This window comes from Manis javanica, chromosome 7 (assembly GCF_040802235.1).
Source record: "Manis javanica isolate MJ-LG chromosome 7, MJ_LKY, whole genome shotgun sequence".
NCBI lineage: Eukaryota > Metazoa > Chordata > Mammalia > Pholidota > Manidae > Manis > Manis javanica.
The window spans coordinates 75,410,966-75,427,978 of NC_133162.1; the positions used below are offsets into that span (position 1 = coordinate 75,410,966).

General features: G+C 41.6%; 1 long non-coding RNA gene across 1 annotated transcript; it reads left to right on the plus strand.

The window, feature by feature from the left end:
- Nucleotides 1-6,008: 6,008 nt before the first annotated feature.
- On the plus strand, nucleotides 6,009-16,374 carry LOC140850434 (uncharacterized). Its single transcript, XR_012133270.1, has 3 exons — nucleotides 6,009-6,118; nucleotides 7,184-7,298; nucleotides 9,151-16,374. It is a non-coding gene; the product is annotated as an uncharacterized lncRNA (long non-coding RNA).
- Nucleotides 16,375-17,013: the final 639 nt, after the last annotated feature.

Below are 17,013 nucleotides of genomic sequence, written 5' to 3' on the forward strand. Positions count from 1 at the left end.
CATATGATTTTTTCCTTCATTTTATTACTGTGGCAAATCACAATTTTTTTACTTGCAAATGTTGAACCAATCTTATATCCCTGGAATAAATCCCACTCAGTCATGATGTATGATCTTTTAAAAATATTGTTAAATTCGGTTTACTAATTTTTTGTTGAAGATTTTTGCATCTATATTCATTAGGGATATTGGACTGTAATTTTCCTTTTTTTTTTTGTAGTTTCCTTTTCTGGTTTTTGCAGTATGTAAGCATTTTTTTCCTCAAATAAATTCTCCTTGGATAGTTTCAAGCCTTTGGTTAGTTTTTGGAGTTTTGAAAAAATTAATTTTGACAACTTTTGCCATTATATAGCATTACATATTATACAACATTATATAGAAGTGCTTCCTTTGAGAGATATAATAATAAAATTATCAATTCATCAAAAAGACATCACAATCATTAATATTCATTTGTATAATAATTTCAAAATACATGAAGCAAAACTAAAGGAACTAAGAGAATAATAGATAAATTAAGAATAACAGTACAGAATTTTTCAACACTGTGATTCTTAGGAATTGAAAAATACAGTACATTGATTTAATGGAATTTCACAGAATATTACAGCTAACAATTTCAGAATACATGTTCTCTTAAACTGCACATGGAATGTTCATCAAAAGAAGGCATGTTGGGCTCCAAGTGTCAATAGATTTATAAGAATTGAAATAATAATGATCTAATCACAAAATAAATTAGACAGAAAAAAGTAAGAATATCCTCCAGTAGCTGACAATTGGATAGCACACTTCTAGATAACTTAAGGGTAAAAGAACAAATCATGAAACTAGAAAATGTTTTAATTTCTACAACAGCAGAAATACAACATGTGAAAATTGTGAGATGCAGCAAAAGCAGTGAGTAGGGGTACACTTATAGCTTTAAATATTTAAGTTAGAAGAGAAGACATATAAAATCAATTATATAAGCTCTACCTTAACATGCTAGAAGAAGTGCAAAGTACCCAAAGGAATGAAATAATAAAGAACAGAAATAAATGAAATAAAAAAGATACATGATAATAAAAATTAACAGACAATAGTTTGTCTTTTAACATGATTATAACAATTAAAAAGACAATAGTTTGTCTTTCAACAAGGTTAATATAATTGGTAAAGCTATGGCAAGACTGATTTAGAAAAAAAGAGAAAACACGAATTACCAGTATCAGGAATAATAAGAAACTGTTACTTACATCCTAAAAATATCAAAAGGATGAGAAGTTAATAATGTTATACCATTAAAGTTAGCAATTTTGATGAAATGGATAAATTCTATAAAATATACAACTCACCAAAACTAAAAAGAGACAAAATAATAAATCTGAATACTCCTATTTTATTAAAGGAATTTAACTCATTAGCAAAAAAAAATTCCCATAAGAAGCATGCAGGTATGGATAGATTCATTGATAAATTCTTTCAAACATTTAAGAAAAAATACCAACTTCTCACAAATCTGTTTAGAGAATGAATGTGAAAACGTTTACCAATGTTGAATCAATGTAATCTTGATGCCAAAATGGAGCAGAGGTATTAAAAGAAAAGGAAAGTAGCATGTCTCTTAAAAATCTAAACATACATTTTTAACAAAATTGAACAAAATGAATCCAACAAAATAAAAAAAGATAATCATTATGTTCAAGTAAGGTTTATCCTAGGAATTCAGTTTGGTTTAATACTTAAAAATCAGTGCAATTTATCACATTAACAGAATAAAAGGAAATATTTATCCCATTAGATGAAAGAAAAAGATTTGACAAAATTTAACATTCACTTATGATATAGAAAATGGACTCTTAGCAAATCAGAATAAAAGGGAAATTTCTCAATATGAAAAATGGCTAACATACCAACTGGTGAAATAAGTCTGCTCTTGCCAGTTCTATTTAACATTGCTCAATAGGTTCTATACATTTGAATAAAAAATTAAATAACATTCAGTAGCAAAAAGAACAGAAAGGGGAGAAAACATAATCCACTACTACTCATAGTAGGTAGTAAATGCATATTGTTTCAAAGTCAGAGTATCAGGTATAATATTTATGGGCAGTAATTTGGCAATATCTATCAATATTTAAAATACACACATCATTTGACTTAGAAATTCCACTTCTAAGAATTCTTGCTGAAGATATACTTGGCACATGAATGAAATAATGTATCTATAAAGATGTCATTGCAGTCCTTTTTTTTTTCTTCTTCTTCTTCTTTAACTAGCAGATGTTTGGAAACAACCTAAATATTTACTGACACGGGAATGGTTAAAAATATTATGAGATGCTCTGCAGTTGGGAAAGAGTCATAGTAATAAGCACCTCAATATGTTTTGATGTAAAACAATATGCAGGGTATGTCTTATAGTAAAATTAAAAAACCAGGTTGCAAAATAGTGAATAGATTCTGTCACATTCTTCATTGAATTGTGCACATCTAATTCAATTTCACTAAGAGTGGCTCAAGGACTGCTTTCCTCAGGGTCCTCTGAGGTCCTTGCTCAGAAAACCTATTCCCTATCCATCCACAACCTCTCACCCCACCCCCTGAATATATTGTGGTGCATACCAAATATTTGAGAAGCAATGAATAAAGGAATGAATCCACATTTGCCATCATCCCCACGTTGTTGCTTCTCCCACACCAATCTGAAATGCTTCACTGTTCACTATACCCTCTGTGCTTTCTCGCCACTGACAATTACTGCTGTGCAAAGGCAGATGTGCTGACAGCCACAGGTCAGGATATAAATGCCTCAGTTCCATTTCTGGCTCTTACTGTGACACAGAAATGTGTGTCCCCCATGACATTTCCTTCTCTGTGCTTTGATTTGTGCATCACCCAATGGCTGAAATTAGACCCCACCGAGAAAGCATAAAGCCTACAGAGACATTTTTCTAAGGATTATGGGTTTAGAGTAATAGGCTAAGATTTTTCAAAGGCCCTCTCATGATCCAGGAGTGCCCTTGAATCACTGCTTACCAGTTTGCAGTCCTGAGTAACCCAAATGTCAGCTTGATTTAGCTGTCTTGATTGCCTGGGGCTTTGTTGTAGAACATGAGTGGTTTTCTCTGCATTGAAAACTCACAGCATACTTACCCAAGTTCAGCCAGTATCTGCGCGAGGCACTAATTGTAGGTGAGATACCGCGCTGGTATTGTGGGAATGCCGAGGTAAGTGAGAAAGGCCTTCATGTAATTCACAAAAGCCTCCTGGGGGGAGAAGACCATCGCCCAAGTAAAGGCAGCGTCTGCCAGAGCAGGTAAGAGCTGCAAGGGGCGGCAGCGTTGTCTGCTGAAGCTGAGGGAAGAGGGCTAGATCAGCCCCATGGGGCGCTCAGGTGATGGCGGACTGCGTGAGCTTTGCAGTCAGATGAGGTTTCAGGAGAGGAGCTAGTTTGCGGCGGCAGGACCCGCACCGCAGACCACTAGGTCAGGACGTCATGAAGCCTGTTCAGGATCTAGTGTAGGTCTTGCACGATGTAATAGAGATTGTAGAACAATGTGACAGGTGATGAGGGAATGCACAGGAAAGGAGTGGGGGGCGAAGGGAAAAGGATGGGCAGGATTTCGGGACTAGAGCTCAGCTGACACGGTGAGAAGTGTTTGAGTATGTCTAGAACACGTGACACTCAGATGAAAGACTCTTTCAGCAAATGCTTCCAGTGGCTTAACTTGTGCTTTCTCCCACACAGTCAGTAAGTACCCTTAAGCCCCAAAGGGAGGGGAAAATACACCTCTCATAATCGATTGGCATTCAATACATGTTTGCAACTAAACCATTAGGTAAGTAGAAACTAAAAACCTGAGTCAGAGAGAGAACTGTGGCTAGTGCCCTGTACATGGGGGACCATCACCACCGGTCCTCACGTTTCTCCCAACACTGGACAGAGGCAGGACTATGGCAAAGCCCAATTTAAGGGACAGCTTCAAGCTTAATATATGTCATTTTCAAATACAAGACCACAGAAGAAAGGTCTATATTTGAGGGAGAATGTGCTGAGCATCCTAGGGTTTTCTGTCCTACTTCGCTGATGCCACCTTGAGAGTCTGACACTGACTGATGGAGCCAGAGGACCAGCTCTCTTCTTCCTCCCATCCTGGTGAGAAAGAAGTGGATGGAAGACCACTTACTAGAGTAGTTTTTCCTCAGTGTCATTCACTTAACTAGAGCTTATGATTTACAAAAATTCTATTATTATAGATATGCATTTACTTTCACAGCCTGTGCTTTGCATGAGGAAAAGAGGGAGGGGCTGTTTTCCTTTGTGTTGACCCTGAAGAAACTGAGACCTATAGGGACTGTGTGGATTTTCTAAGATCTGGTTGCTAAGTAGAAAAGGAGAGATTCATCTCAGGTTTTATTTACCCAGTGATCAAGTCTCAGTATCTTCTGTGTGGCAGCTCTTGCTGGATGCTGCATAAGCCACAGGTCCTAGGCCAAGGCCTGCAGAGCACAGAGGGAAATTCTAGTTCACAGAGCAGGAGCGCAGAGCTAAAAAGCAGAAAAATGCTGCATATGAGAAACCAAAATAAAGTCTTTTTAGACACCGAGGTGAGCATAAAAGAAAGAAAGAAAGATTCTCACATGCCAGAAATGAAAAGGGAGCAAGGCCAGGAAGCCTGAAGTCAGACACTGTGCTGGCCAAGGAGTGGGGTCTGGATCCTGGAGGCTGGGGAGGGGCCGAGCGCCTGCCAGGGTGGGAGATGGGGTGGGGCCTATAGAAAGCTGAGAGTGGAGAGGAGATGCCCAATGAGAGCTGGGAATCCAAAAAGGCTGTCCTTCCATGACGAGAAACTCCAAACGTGGAAGCAGTAAAGAGTCTGCTGCTCACCTGTGACTCTGGGTGGGAAGGGAAAAGACTAAGCTGTAAGGTGTCAGGACATGGGACATGCCACGTACAGGGTAGTGTGGGGTTTGAGTGCATGTGTGTACAGCAGCTGGGGATCTCCAAAAATGAGTGTGAAGCTGGACCTAATTGGGTGCTGTGCTGTAGTGCCTGAATGTCAGCTCTGGCATACTGAGGCCTCCATTTCAGACACTCTCTTGAATTAACACACTGTGGGCTACACAACTAGATAGGGAGCCAGTTCACTGGCCCATGAAGGCCCCCTTTAAGAAAGCCCTGGGTGACCTTATTACCGAATGGTTGAGTGACCCTACTTTCCCTTCCTGCACCCTCTTCCCACAGCCATGTTTTAAATTCATCAAGAAGGAGCAAACCCAGGAAACCCTTGCTGCCCCACCCTTGACCCCAGTAAGTCAGAACCCCAGGCCTGGTTCAATCTCTCTCTCTAGCTGTGACTTCACTTTGGGGCCCCAGGCATGCCATGTGTCCTCTAAGACCTGACCGCAAAAAAGTCAGCCTTGTCTTTTCAAAGTTCCCTGATGGCTTTTTACTGAGGTGCATCTTGTAATCACAAGAAGCTTGAGGGCAGGTCCAGCCTCAAACTGGCTCTAGTCAGGGCGCAGGAGAGAGTCCCGGGCAGTCCTAGCCCACAGCATCCCTACCAATAGGCTGGGACAGCATGAAGCAGGTGCCCTTTGAAGACAAAGCCACTTTGCCCAGGCCTCTCCCCAGCCCAGCGTGCCCAGAGTTCCCACAGACACGTAAACCCCTCAGAAGGTGTGCTTTGGAGCAAGAGTTATGAACTAAACAAGAAAACTATCAACTGTGAGAAAGAATTAGAGAACACAACAAACATGAACATAGCACTTGAGATTTTGAGATAATCAAGTTGTCTGAAAGAAACCAAAAATAAGCCTTTTTTAATGTATTAAAGAGATGCAAGAATGGCTAGAAACTCATAATAGCTTCTGGGTGGAAAGACTAAAACAAACAAGACAAAGTTCAGTAAATGAACTTCCAGAAACAAGAACCCAGTAATTGAGGTAAACAAAGATAACGTACCAACAAACTGGGTTTCCCCAAAGAAAGAATAAATAGCTGTGATTGAAGCAAGGAAACTATGTGGAGATAGAAACTATGAACCAAAGTTTAAGAAATATGGGGAATAAGAAGATCCGTCTTCTTATACATCCAACATATGCATGATGCATATCTAACAGGAGTCTAAAAGTAAGTAACACAGAGAGGGTGGGAAGGCCAGATCACAGTCTGAGAACTTTGTATTCGTAATACATCTGCAGTTGGCATTGTGTACTGAGGCCCAAAGAGGAGGAAGAAAACTGGTGCACGTGAAGAGCCGTGGCAGTGGAGCCACGGAGCATGGCAGACCAGCGGGTGTGTGGAGGGGACAGCCCGCAGAGGACTGGCTGCTGAGGAGGTCCCTCAGGGAGAGAGAGCAGCTTGAGGGGAGTCAGGAACAGGCCTGGTGAGCTGGTCACCTCAGAGCCCAGTGGGAGATATGGGGGGGCAAGCAGAGCAGGGCAACAGGGCCCCGGAGCAGGGACCACCCTGATGGGCTCTGGAGGGAAATCAGGCAGTGGTGTGGGTGGCAGGAAGTGTGGAGGGTGGCCATGCTGGGAGCAGGCAGGACACAGGAGAATGCTGGGCATCAATCCTTACAGGCCCAGGAGGGTCATAAGGATGTGGTAAAATATGCATTTGAGAAGACACCCTGACTCTGGTTTCCTGTCAAACGCCATACAAGCTTTCCAATGTTAATAGCCATGTGGGTTTTATAATATATTGTCTTGTCTATTCACTATTTACTATTTCACTACCTCCCTTTTTGAGAGCCAACACCAAATATGACTGACTCACAATCATTAATTCACCATTATGAATAATCTTGGAAGGAAATTGGTTTGGGACCAATGGCAAGATACTATGTTCTTTGCAAGGCAATGCTGGGTGAATGAATGGAATGCTTAAACACTATTTATCTGCTGTATAGAGAGGATTTTTAAAAGGAAGTAAACACTTCCTATAAATATGGGGAGGCCAGAGCATACTTGTAAGCAATGAGTATTTGTGGTGAAGAGCTGCGGGTAGATGGTGTTTATAATCATAACAGTTTCTCCACATAATAAAAGGAATGCTACTAGAATAGATGAGAAGATCCAGCTGAAAGCTCTAGGCCCCTGTATGCTGGTCCTGTCCCTCATCCCCGGTCCTCTTGATGGGTGGGTGGTACGGTGGGCCCAGGAATGGGAGGAAATAACAGTGTTCTACCTCTAGGTGAGCTGCAGCATCAAGGGGAGACATCATTCCTGAATGCCCACGTGTGCTAGAGATTCTCCACACACGAATCCTGAGTGAGCCTTGCGCAAATGGACTCATGAGTGTGTTAAAGGTGAAAGGGGGACTCAGCACACCCTGGCTGGCATTACAGCCTGTGAACTGGGAGGGATGTCTCGAAGGCAGGCCTGTGGGTTCCTGCTGTAACCCCACCTCATGGGGACCTCTTGCAGGCCCCCCACTTCTTCATGAAGGGTCTCACGGAGCCTCTAGAGGAGCTCAGGACTGTAGCCAGCCCTCCACCCTCTTGCTGTGTGGTCTTCAAAATCTCTTGCTGCTTGGCCTCTGCATCTGTGAAATGGGGATCAAATTTCATCCCTGCCTGTCTGTTTACTCAGTGAGGCCTGGATGAATAATGATTAATGATCACAGGAGAAGCATGTTGTGCCCCGAGGCAGACTCATTTATTATGGAACAGAGTCTATACTTCTTTCCACCCTGACAAGATTAAACAACAACAAGAAGTAAAATAAGCTAAGGTAAAAATTTTCCAGAATTTTATTGCATAGCATTTAATAATTACAAGCTAACCTAAGCCACAACCCTTTAATTTAGTTAATAATGTGAGGTTACTCCCTGGGAAAACTGATTTGTTTTTGGCACTGGTATAATTTTCGAGAGTTTAACCAGACTTAGTTCTTTATTCCCTAAATGACATGGATTATGCACAAAGTGACATTTCAAATTACCACAGTTTCCAAACACATTTAGTGTTTGGAGTTTTTGTCCTTTCTCTAGGGAAAGACTGGGGAATAGCTTAAATAATTCTAAACCAACTCTCAGCTTGTTATGACTTTTCCAAACATTAGGATTGAAAGAATTTCTATGTACTTCTTTTGAAAGTTAAGGCTAAGAGTCAAGGACAGAGTGGTGTTATCAATGTTTAAAGAAATCACTGACAGATACTTACACATAACAGGCATCAGGTTGGGTATCCAGTCCTTGTTTTGTGTGGCATGTGGTAAGCGGTACCTGCCTACGGGCGGCTCAGAATCTTGAGGGACATGTATTTACATAAGGAGGTCATTTTAATACAAGGCACATGTGATCAGAATTCAGAGGGAACTCTGCATCCAGAGGTTTTAGTATGAGAACATATCTTTGCAAGTTTCTGACACACTCCTAGAGATTCTTTTATTCACTTATCAGGCTCAATGTGAGCATGACTGCACTAGGTGGGCTCCAGGGGTGGGCTGTAAAGATGGACAGGAATGAGATATAAGACTCCAGTGCCTACAGGTAGGAAGACAGTGGACACAGGCTAGCGAAGGGCCAGTGTGTCTCTGAGTAGTGCCACCCCAGGGTGACAGCCAGGCGTACTTCCACTAGGTTCCAGGAGTTTGGATTTTTATGTCAAGCTTCCTGTTTTTTTGGAAATTAGTTGCAAGAACATATTTTTTTAAACACTGGGCATGGCATTGGGCAAAATTAAACTAGTTAGATTTAAACATTTAGATTTAAATGTTCTAAATATTTTTTATTCCCCAAACTCTTTATTTCCATCAACTGCTCCTGTAATTACTAACCACAATCATTTTGCCTCTATGTCTTGGATGGGAGTGTTACACAGGGCAACTCAATTGCGGATCTTATTTGGTGACATGTCTACCTCATTTTATAAAGAGAACAATTCTGATATTAATTAAGAGAAGGAAGTCTACCCTGAATGTATTGCCTGAGGGAACCAAATTTAAAATGTCTGTATTAGCAAGTGGCCAGCTAACAGTTCTCCTTCACAACCTTTTACTTGCTCATTCTTCCTTGCACAGACACTCAATATGTGCTATTTAAATTATTTGTTGGCTTTAAGATCTTTTAACTAAAACCAAAAGAAAAGGGAAGTGTAGAGTCACTTTTAGAAGCTGGTTTCCCATGAATTTCTGTGTTATTTCCCTTTGTGAGCACAGCGCACGGAGAAGGCTGTAGAGTCCCAGGATACCCGACAGCGAATCATCAGCCCAGGATCACACGTAGGTCCCACAGTGTCAATCTAACCCACTGCAGCCATCCTGGACTCCTGGTGGCCTTGGCTTCTGATCTTCCATTGACTGTGACCGGCAGGAAACCATGTTCAAGGACATTGCATGTGTCTGCCCAGCACCCACTGAAGTAACAACTGGCCTGAGGGCGTCCTCTTGGCGAGGCACAGGAGAGAAAGATTTAGCCGTGTGATGAAGGGAACCATCCTTCTCACTCTGCTACATGTATGTGTACCTACTGGGTGCACATACCCAGTATCTTCCCTGCAGCTCCCGAGCTAACATCAACAGTAGATGGATTTGAAGCCCTCCTCCACATACACGTGTTCTCAAGTGTAAATCTAAGTGAGGTGTAGACAAACAGAAGGCAGTGGCTGAACTTCCTTTGGGACTGAGCGACCACCCTGGTCTCACTGGAACCACATGTGGCAGTCATATCACTTCCTGCTGATGGTATCTGCATGTGGGGTGAGGAAGGGCAGTTTGCAATATGGCAGCCGCTTGGCGGTTGCAATTCTGTTGAGGACAAATATTAGTTGAACACACTCTGCTTTTATTTCTGAGTAACATCATCTCCTGCCCTGAAGAAAAAGTATGAGTGTTAAGAGTTCAGAAAAATTTCCAAGCTGTGAGAGCTGATCTGGGTGCAAGGGAAACACAAGCATGCTTGCATTAGAGAACCACAAACCTAATTTGGTAGACTTATTTTGAATTTCTCTGTGATTTGGGGCTCTCACGATACCTATTTGCAAGTGAATATGGATACTGACAGAGACCTGGGAGGAGAATGGAAGGCTGTTTACCCTAAATACATAATATGGTTTAATGAGAGTGATGGGGTCATGCCAGCAGAAATGACTCATGGTTGAACAAGACAGTTTCTCCAAGAAAGTGAGATTTACTGAAATGGGCTCTGGCTAACTACTTATTTTCTGTACTATTCAGATATCTTGCTCCCTTTGTTTAGCGACCATGAGTATTCTGTGGAAAATGCAATTATACTGACATTGCATTAACAGAGTCCCTTTAGCTCCATTATGAGGACTCAGCAGAAGATTTAATCACCAACCAGATAACTAACTGTAAGCCCAGTTTTTACTTCGGGAATGCACCTTCCCTAAGAGCAAGCTGCTCATTCTTCTGTTTACCTTGGCTTGAGTTACAGAAAATAATTGGGTTTCAAGGTCTTTGTAAGAATGAAGGTATGTGTCTATTTGCATATTCCTGAACACAATTTCAAGAGCAAATGTCTATTCTTTGGGAAAAGTGCTTACCCTAGGGGATTTGAACATCTTGTGGTTTCAGTCTTCCACATTCTGCTGGACTATGTCCTCATTAAGGTCTCAAGTTTCCTGGGCACCACCCAGCTACCAGGGCTCAGAGGTGATCAGCAGCAGACTTCTACCGAATGGGATGAAGGGCCATCCCTGACCCCTCGGAGACCTCCCATTAATGAAATATTCACCAAGAAAACAGTGCCAGAATGCAAACAAATGGTATCGACCATATCCTTGCCCTGCTTCTAACCTCCTGTGATCTTTGGCTTCTGTTCAGTAATTATATTTATTTTTATTTCATTAAAAAATGTGAGAGAAGGAGTTCACTTGGGGTTGAAGTTCAAAGCTTTCCAGTGCAGATACGCAGACAGGGTTGTCCTGGTGCTCCTATTGATTCGGGGCTAGAAGCCATGGTGGGTTTAAGATGTCTTCCTGCAAATCAGCTAACAGATGTCCCTCATATTTTCTCAGCAATTTACCATTTAGAACACACTATCATAGTAATTTTTCTCACCTGATCTTTTCAGTAATTGTGACTTTGATATGGTCATTCTCCTTTTACAGATCCCATGTCACCTCATTTCCTCAGATTTGTGAGGTTAAGGATATAATGCTTCAGAGGTATCACATACTGAAATAAGTGGTTTTTCCACTCAGAGGTGTCTGCATGCTTGAGGCACCCCTGCACTGTGCTAGGTCCTCATATGAAACCGGCCATTGCTCAGGCAGTGCCGCCAGTAATGCATCTGCCAGGGAAGAGTCAGCACATTCCCATTTGTCCCTCTACAAATTAAATCACAAATCCAATTTGAAAATGATAATTCACAAATTTACATCACCAGACATTGTTAAAAACACTTCCACAATGGGAATCCCCTCCACCACGTCTCCCCCAAGTCCCTAAACCACACTGTCTGCATGCCATGGAGGGAGGTCTGACTCCATTACTGGGTGCTCATTTTACCCTCATCCTCAGTCTTATCTGCCAGGTCTCCATGCTGAAGGGAGCTACTCATTTTGCCTGGCAGTATGCCATTCTAAAGAAGTATAAAACCACATGAAATATATCATAAACTTCCAAAGAGAGATGAGAAAACTGAGCTTTAGAGAGACTGCCATGCACTAGGACATGACGAAATGGGGTTGGGGGGAATCAAGATTATGTGCCAGGAGTCTTCCTTCAGTCTGGGGGTCAGCAGATTGACTACTAAGTCAAGAGCAATGGCTTCACTGAGCCACCAGGCACGTTCTCTGTGAGTGTGAGCCAGGCAAGTGCTGACCACAGACCTGAGGACTGGAGATGCTGAGCCCAGCCAACTTATGCAGGAAATGAGGACCCACACTGAAGAGCCAGTGTGCCCCCCACGACTGCTGAGGCACGGTCAAGGGAAGGATATATTGTGAGTTTGTGTTCTGTGCACAATGGCACCCTAGGTTCCAAAGCAGTGCCTGGCTCGGGGGTGCCTGATCACGCTTGCCCGGATGTAGTGACTGCAGGTGGGCTCCAGGGCAGCCATCTCAGCAAAAGCAGTGCATTTAAATCTTCAAGCTTTTCCCCATTATGGAAGTCTGACTGATACACTAGATGATAATCTTTCAATATTGAAGCTATTATCTTTATATTCTTTGTTTTTTTGGACTTTTCATTATGTGATGAAAGCTAAGTTTCTAGAGGTTAACCTCAGTGATTTCTCCTCTTTCTCTCCTCTGATTATTGCCGAGAATGGCTCTGTGGGAGGGATTGTTTTCGTTTCCTTGGCTGATTTTCATCAGATGAGGGTTTTAAAAAAGTCCTTAATTGTCCAGAATGAGCATAGTATCAGCACTAATTTATGGCTTTATCCAACTGTGACCCATATTTAGAGTGACAGACTTCTTTGAGGTTTAAGATTGTGTGAGACATAACTCTGGGGTAGCAATCTGTGGAGACTCACCCCCACGGAGCCTCACAGAGGTGAACTCACTGAGCCTTCAGCCGCAGAGAAGGCCCCACTTCCTCTCTCTCCTGATTCTTGCTGAGAATTCTTTCACTCTTCCTGCTGTAGAAGAACTTTATAGCAACTTAGACAGATGCAATAGCTGACACTTCAGGGGGGAAAAATCAACCACAATTATATGGCTATGCTTGGCAAGTTGAATGAACGAAAAAAAAATAGCATAAATATGAAAATATGAGAGTGAGAAAGAAATGTGGACGTACCACAGATGTGGACTTCAAATTTTACAAGAAAATGTTAAGAATAAATCCACACTAACATGTTTAAAAATATCTATGAAATTAATTATTTCCCAGGGAAGGAGAAATTGCCAAGGTTACTTAAAGGAACATAATACTTTAGAATAGAATCTTAGCAGTAGAAAGAACGGTGATGAGAATGTGGCAGAAGGTGTCTGTTGTGGTAATATTAACATTTTTTAGTACTTTTCAACATTCAGATAATCTTTACATTATGTAAACTCTTCCAGAGAATACAGAAATTGAAAGTTTCCCAAATCCCTTCTCATGTAAGCATAACAGTGGTATCTAAGTCTGAAAATATGAAAACAAAGAAGAAAGCTTTAGCCTGGCTCAGTTAAAAATAGCTAGGCAAAATTTCTACCTGGAATCCAGCACATGGCATTCAGCAGCATATTGAAAGACTAACATTCCATTTCTAGGTTTTCCTCAGGAATGCGTTGCTGATACATTAAAAATACATCCATGAGGAGACTACCTAAAGTAAAATAGGCCAACAGGGAGATGATGCAAATTCATTTTTACTACCATCAAGGTTGTTTGGTAAATTTCATTCTTATGTAAATTTTATTCTTATGTAAGCTGTAGATAAAACAGCAACAAGAGTGACAAGGAATATCTAGTGAAATTCAATGGTGGACATCACTGACAATGATGAAATTTCTTGAGGCATCGCTTACTAAAATCAGGCACAGGGAATGAGTGCCTATTAGTATTTATCATCTTTCTGGAAGTCCAGCCGCTATACTGAGATATGGAGACAGAAATAAGGAATACAGCAATTTCTAAGTAAGTAAAGGTTAAAGGTGTTTGAATTAGTTGTTTTATCGGTCTCAGTGGCTTTGGGTTTTATCTTCAAATCTGATACCTAGTGTTCTGTCCCAGTGCTGGGAATCCTAGTCTTTCTCCATTAGAGAGAAGGTGGGTAAGAAAAGCAAGTGGTGCCCATTCCTTTTTGCTCTTTGTTACTTCTGAACTATGTCCCCCAAATTCATACATTGCAGTTATAACCCTCCCCAGCCCCCTACCTCAGAATCTGACTGTGTTTGGAGATAGGGCCTTTTAGGTGGTAACTAAAGTGAAATGGAGGCATTAGAATGAGCTCTAATCCCATATGTCTGGTGCCCTTTGTAAGGAGAGGAGATTAGGACAGAGACAGCACACAAGCACACAGGGAGAAGGAGTCCAGCTGCCTGCCCAGGAGAGAGGTCTCAGGGGAACCTATCCTGCTGGCACCCTGACCTTGGGCTTCCAGCCTCCAGAGCTGTGAGGAAATAAATTTCTGTTGTGCAAACCACCAAGACTGCCGTCTCTGCTATGGCAGCCCGAGCACATGTCTATATCATTTTTCTCACTATATTCTCTTTCTTGTTGAGGTCCAGCAACCCCAGCACATTTGCACAGCTCTCAGAAGCAGTGCGGAGGCTTCATGACCTGGTCTGATGCACAGACATCCAGTGGCCAGAGCTGGGCAGGTGTTAGGAGGTGCAGCAACCACAGGTCTGCCTGATGAATCTAATGCTGTCTGCTTTCAGAACTGCTGTTAGGAACCTAGTAAACGGCATGGCGGCTGCTTGGCTGAGAGCACAGCAATGATGGGAGAAGCAGGCTTCTACTTTCCAAAGTCTAACCTCTGTGCTTCAGAATTTTCTCAAGGAGTCGTTTGTCTCTGGTGACTCACATGGCATGGCCAGTAACTGCTGCTTAGAGCGCAGCTGGTTCTGTTTCCAAAAGTCCATCTGCTTTGGTCAAATTCCAGATGCTCTCTCTGCCCCCTTCCCCACCCCTGGTCCCAGGAAGTGGGCTTTGTCAGTCTTCCCGGGAGCTTGCCCCTCCATGCCCTCTTGAACAGCTCTAGCAGAGGACACTGAGGGTGCCAGACAAAAAGTATTTCCTAGCTCTGAGCACCAAAAACTCCTCCTGAAATGAGAGACAGTGTTCTAATAAGGAACAGAGGGGAGGCACAAATGCCTTAGCCAAAGGGCTAGGAAATTAAAAAGAGGAAAATACCATTATTGCCAAATCCATCTGAGCTGCAAGTTTGGAAACATGTTTCATTCAGCTCTGGTTCCCACTTTGGTGATTCAATAATTATAGTATTGTGCAACTGAAGAACTCAGAGTATGTAGAGTTAAAAAATAAATGGATTGAATCAAGAAGCTACAACGCCTGAATACATTGAACTGAACACATTCAAATGTCTTCATTTGTCTTTAGAGCTCACGTCTCACCCTTTAAGAAAAACTGCAGTAATCCAGAGCAGCCCAGGGATTCACAGCCACATCCAGCTGAGAGGGAAAACGATGATGTAGCAAGACTGACAGTGTGATGTGTTTGTTTGTATATTGTGCAGAGTAGCTTCGCCATGAGGGCTCTGAGCCATGTGTCGGGCACCAAATATATACTCAGCAACCAATTCTTCCAGCTCTCTTCATTCAGTGAGATTTGTGTTTCCTTGTTAGTGACCTTCCATGCGTCCCAATCAGAGGGACCAGCAGCTGTGTGCTGCTCCTGGACAAACTCTGACAATAACAGCAAAAAACTACAAAAGCCAGGACGCTCTTTCCCTCATCTTTTTGCTGTGCATACACACAAGGAGGAAAAAGGCATCCCGTCGGGGAGCTCTCAGGTCTGAATGGTGAAAGGCATGCACACATATCCCTACACCGCTAAGCCAAACCTTTGAATATTCAGAGCTGACGATTTGGGTTTTCACCCAGTGACAGCAGAGGAAGGGATGGAGGGGAAAGGAGCATGTCAGAGGCCCTGGCGGGTCCTTCTCAGACTCCATCCGTTGTCTGCCTCTCCTTCGCTGGTCCTCCACCTCAATCCCCTGGCCCTGAATCCTGTAATTTTCCTCTAGAAGCCATATAACATTGGCTTAAAATGAATTGAAAATATTCTTTAAAGCAAATTTAAACATCTCTGAATGTTCCAGGTATTTTTCTCTGATATTTAGTCATTTGTCTATTATGAAAGGAAATCAAGTTCATTAAAAATTAGAAAATAGAGAAAAACAAAAAGAATAATAACAATAAAAACCTCCATAGTCCCACCCACCTTGGGACAACCCTCAGTCCTACCTTGGAGCATGTTCTTAAATACTTTTTCTATGAAAATTAAATCCTAGTATTTATTTATTATAAATTTATATATAAATTTATAATTACATAATTAATTGCTAGTATTTGTTTGAGAATTTGTTCCAGATACTCTACTGTTGGACATTATTTGTTCTATCTTTTCATGACTTAAACTTTCTACAGAGTAGGAACAACTTAATCACATTTATGGACATTAGAAAAAGTTTCTGAAAAATGACAAAACCGCTCAGAGATAAATAAAAGTGTACAAAAACCCACCAGGATGCGTTCCAAATGACCCGGAGTTGGATGTTTGTTTTTAATCCAGGTGTCCTTAGACCACATTGTCTTGTTTTCCAGCAGAATGTAAGCCGACATAATGTTGCTAAAATCAAGTGTAACAAATCAAGGAGACTTTTTCAAGTTCTAGCTCAATGTTCTTTTCTATTGAACTTGATACCTTACATCTTTAATCTTGTTTTCTGTCTTCTAGTTTGGCTCATTTAAACAATCCCCTGGCTTTCCAGCGGCTTATCTACCTACATTTCTGACTATTTCTTGCAGGTCTGTGCTTCTGAGAAGGTAAAAATATCTTGGGAAGAAACCTATGGACTTATATGAAATGCATAGCATATAATAAGCATCTTTCCCCAAACTAGCGCCTCCTATTGTTTTTCAGCCTTTTGTCTGAACAAGTATAATATGTTTAGTTTCAGTCTCTTTCAGGATCCATAAAAATTATGAAATCAGTTCCATTTTCCCTGCTTAACTTGTAGGCCCCAAGATCCAGAGAACACATAGGACTCTCCCAAATGCAGAGCTAGATTTTAAACAAAGGTCTAACTATTAGAGAGCTGCTTTCTGCACCCAGTTAACTGGAGCATTTGGATTTGACAGTGAGCTTTGTGTTAAGTTGTAGGAACTTTAAAAGTTGAAAAACTGGGCACAAAACTAAAATCTTGCTGAGTTTTCAAACTCTAGTATGGCAAATTCTTTCACAAGCCTTAAATTTGTGAATGTAAATAACATTCCTTCAGGCAACATAGAGCTATTATTTAGAAGTTAAGAAAACAGACTCCCCCAGCAATTGTCTGTGTGAACTTGGGTTGGCACTGCAGTGTGTGCTTTGCTGAAAGTCAAAGCAAAATTATTTTTCAGACGGCCGTGTGTTTGATAGAGCTTCACAGGTCACGGG